The 4,357-nt window shown below is 44.4% G+C and overlaps 1 non-coding gene across 1 annotated transcript; it reads left to right on the top strand.

Annotated features, from left to right (window-relative positions):
* The first annotated feature begins 467 nt into the window (after positions 1–467).
* Positions 468–540, top strand: TRNAE-UUC (transfer RNA glutamic acid (anticodon UUC)). Its single transcript has one exon. It is a non-coding gene; the product is annotated as a tRNA-Glu (tRNA).
* Positions 541–4,357: the final 3,817 nt, after the last annotated feature.

A 4,357-nucleotide genomic window follows, 5' to 3' on the forward strand; every position in this document is an offset into this window, starting at 1 on the left:
AACCAATCACTCCAGCCAGGACAGCAACCCCTTCTTCACTGGATTTTTTTCTATAGTATGAGGAGCCCAAAGTGCCCAGGTACCATCTCAACCTCAACCTCAATGGAACCATAGTTGTGATCCCTGGTGGAAATATTCCTTTGTTGGGAAGTAAAATCTCCAAACCAGCAGGGCTCAAAGTTACAGGAACTGGAAACAGAAACTGTGTGAGTGGATTATTGGGTATATGATGAGAGGAACCACTTTCACTTTCCCCACTCCTTGATTCTTGAACCTGTGTATTTTGAAAGAAACAGTACTATATATTGGCACTGACTCAAAGCATATACTGCATCCTATACAAGGGAACTTCAATTTTTAACATGTTATTTCCTAACTGGCACCAGAACTCAGTAGGCTGTTCCATCATCCTTCCAGGAGCTTCTGGCTGGCGGGGCATATGATAAGACTAGCAAATTCCAGGGAATTCCCTGGTGGTCCAGTGGTTAGGACTCTGCACTTTCACTGCTAAGGACCCAGGTTCAATCCCTGGTCAGGTAACTAAGATCCCATAAGCTGTGCAGTGTGGCACCACCGCCCCCCCAATTCCATTTGCACGAGTCCATTGCTGCATTTCTTTTGCTATGAAATGAGTTCCCTGGAAAGAAGTAATATGTAGAATATCATAACAGTGAGTAAGGTATAATGAGTTCATGGTTGGTAATAATATCAGAAATATTCTGGGCATAGAAAGCAAATCTATATCCAAAATATGTGTTTATTCCAGTAAGACAAATAGCTGTCCCTTCCATGATGGAAGGGGTCCAGTATAATCAATCAATCTGTTACTAGGTTACTGGCTATTTTCTCCTGGAAATAGTGCCATATTGGAACTCAACGGGTGATCTCTGATGTTGGTAGATATGAACCTTACTGTGGGGAAGCCCATGTTCTTGAGCCCATGAATATCCCTTGCTCCTGACTCCATGGCTACTTTGTGCAAGCACTGCACTAGGTGGAAAAAGAGGCCAACTCCATCAAATGTGTCATCCCCCTGATTTTGAAAGCCTTCTCTGAGTGGATGCCCTTTGGTGTACACAAATATCCTCACACTTTGTGCCCACTCTGAGAAGTGCATCCATATACCTCTTCCCTAGACCTCCTTGTCATCAATCTCCCAATCTTTTCTTTCCAAGTTATTGACCGTTCAGGAAAACCATCAGCTATTGCCCATGAATGAGTGTAGGTCTATACCTCTGGCCACCTCTCCATCCAGACAAAGTAGACACCCAATGCACTGCAGGACATTCTTTGTGCTGAGGGAATTTCCCTTCAGTACTACCATCAGGGGCATTCCTCATGGGAGTTCTAATGCTAGAACAGACCACTTCCAGCTTGTGCAAGTGTATTGAGGAGAACTGTATGTAAACCAGTTAACTGATTGAAGATGAGGAAGCAATATACCAGGAATAAGAATCAGAGGAATCTAAGTCACTGGCTAAGGCAACTGGTGCTTCCTGGACCTGCTCAAGCTGTCTCTTACATACCACTTCCATCTGATGAGGGATTGCTCTTCTGCATGCCCAACCTTATGGGCTGATGGGTCAGATAACATCCAGTTCATAATGGGCAGCTGAGGTTGCATAGTCACTTGATGTCTCATGGCCAGTCATTCAAATTCAGTAGCAAGCTAGGTACAGTTTCTTAAATGGAGAATTGTTATCTGCAGAAGAGGGCATGGCTTTGCTGTGAAACTAAAGAAAGCTGCATTGTGGATCTTCTATTAGAGTTTGCCAGTGGCAGATATATATGTATATATTTGCCACAGACACTTCAAGTATCATGGGATTCCTCTGGATCATAAGGTCCTGCTACAGAGTCTTTTTCTTTACTCCTGATAAAAAATGCCAGCCTTATGAGTTACTGGGTAGATGGGTCAGAGCACCACACTCAAATGCAGTATATATTTTTTCCAAAATCCAAAGAGGCCCAACAAGTATTGTGTCTCATTTTTAGTGGTAGATGGTACAAGGTGCAGCAAGGGATTTTTTCACCTTGGAGGGATATCTTGTTTTTCACCTTGGAGGGATATCTTGATATCTTTCAGATCACTTGGATCTCCAGAAACTTCACTAAGATGGTGAATTTTAAGACTTCCCTGGCAGTCCAGTGGTTAAGACTCTGCACTTCCACTGCAGGGGGCACAATTTCCATCCCTGGACGGGGCACTGAGATCCCGCATGTCGCGTGCATGGCCAAAAAAAAAAAAAAAAAAAAGTCTAAAGTATTTGTTACTTCCTGTTTATTAGGTCTAATCAGCTTGACAAATCTAACATAGTGATCAAGATCTCTGCAGACTAGATTATGACAGAGAGCAAAGGAGTTTATATCCCACAGACAAGACTATAAAGGTATGCTGCTGGCCTCACCACATAAAAGAAAACAGCTTTAGTGCAAATTGGAATAGATGAAGATAGCACGTATAGAATTGCAGTTGCAACTGGCATTACCATCTGATTAAGTTCATAACAATTCATAATTATTCTCTAAAATCCACCTGCCTCTAGATAGGTCAAACAGGTGTGTTAAAAGTGGGAAGTGATAGTATCACCACTTTTGCATCATCCACATCTTTTACGGTGGTCCTAATTTCTATATCTCGCCAGGGATATGGTATTGCTTTTGGTTTTCTATCCTGGTAGCAAGAGGAAATTTCCAGAGGCTTCCACTTGGCCCTTCCTACTACAATAGCCTTCACTTTGTAGGTCAGAGAAATAATGTGGTGATTCTGCCAGTAATTGAGCATGTCACTTCTAATTATATATTCAAGAAGTAGGGCAGGGGCTTCCCTGGTGGCGCAGTGGTTGAGAGTCCGCCTGCCGATGCAGGGGACACAGGTTCGTGCCCCGGTCCAGGAGGATCTCACACGCCGCGGAGCGGCTGGGCCCATGAGCCATGGCCACTGAGCCTGCGCGTCCGGAGCCTGTGCTCCGCAACGGGAGAGGCCACGGCAGTGAGAGGCCCGCGTACCGCAAAAAAGAAAAAAAAAAAAAAAAAAAAAAAAAAAAGAAGTAGGGCAATAACCACAGGGTGGGCCTGCAAACCTACTGGATCCATGGTGATATATACTTGGGTGAAAACTCCATTTACCATCTGACTACCATAAGGCTGCACTTTGATTGGTGGACCCAGTGATATTTTTGGATCCTCAGGAATTAATATTAATTCAGAAACAGTATCAAATAATCCTTGAAATATATGGGTACTTCCTTTTTCCCAGTGTATGGTCACCCTAATAAATGGCATCAGGCTCCCCTGGGGAAGGCCTGGATGAAGATGTGTAGTATATACTTATGGCAATGCTGCAAGATTCTTCTTTAAGGGGCCCAGCTACCCTTCCAGTCAAGGTCTCTGTGTCTGTGAACTGGCTGAGGTATGGAAACTGGATGAGAAGAATGGTTTCATTTGATGGCTCAAGTCAGGTTTCAGGCAGCAGAACTAGAGTTTTGCTTGTTAAAGAGATCAAAGAATATTTCAGAAGTCTCTCCATATATTTCATTCCTGTGGCCACCTAGGGCATTACCAAATATGCCTGTAGGTCAAGACCTTTGAGTACCACTTTGGCCCTGCTACCCAGTATAGTGTCTTCCTGGTCCCTGCCAGTTAAGTGCTGCCACTTGGCCTTTGACATTCCAGGATCCCACTCTCGCAGAAATCAGGGAGTCGTCTCAAGGGAAGCATCTCTCACCATCATATCCAGTTACCACAGAGGTTTTCTGGTGCTCCCCTTTCTAATGTATTTTTCTTTTTTAAAAAATTTTTTATTTATTTATTTTTGGCTGCATTGGGTCTTCATTGCTGCACGCGGGCTTTCTCTAGTTGCAGCGAGTGGGAGTTACCCTTGGTTGCAGTGCGTGGGCTTCTCATTGCAGTGGCTTCTCTTGTTGTGGAGCACGGGCTCTAGGCACGCAGGCTTCAGTAGTTGTGGCACGCGGGCTCAGTAGTTGTAGCTCGTGGGCTCTAGAGTGTAGGCTCAATAGTTGTGGCACACGGGCTTAGCTGCTCCGTGGCATGTGGGCTCTTCCCAGACCAGGGCTTGAACCTGTGTCCCCTGCATTGGCAGGCGGATTCTTAGCCACTGCGCCACCAGGGAAGTCCCACTAATGTATTTTTCAATGTCTTACTGTAGGGGTTTATAGTTTGGGGGTGGGTATACAGTATGCATGATAAAATCACTCCAACATTCCCGTCTCCATAAACCTTTGGATTTTTTTTTCTCTACATTGTACCAGGGACATTCTGTCATCTCCATCTCATCAAATATAGACCACCACTGAGTCTGAGTTTTTTTAACCAATAAAGCAAACTGTTGGGGTCA

This window comes from Lipotes vexillifer, unplaced genomic scaffold (assembly GCF_000442215.2).
Source record: "Lipotes vexillifer unplaced genomic scaffold, Lipotes_vexillifer_v1.1 scaffold113, whole genome shotgun sequence".
Lineage (NCBI taxonomy): Eukaryota > Metazoa > Chordata > Mammalia > Artiodactyla > Lipotidae > Lipotes > Lipotes vexillifer.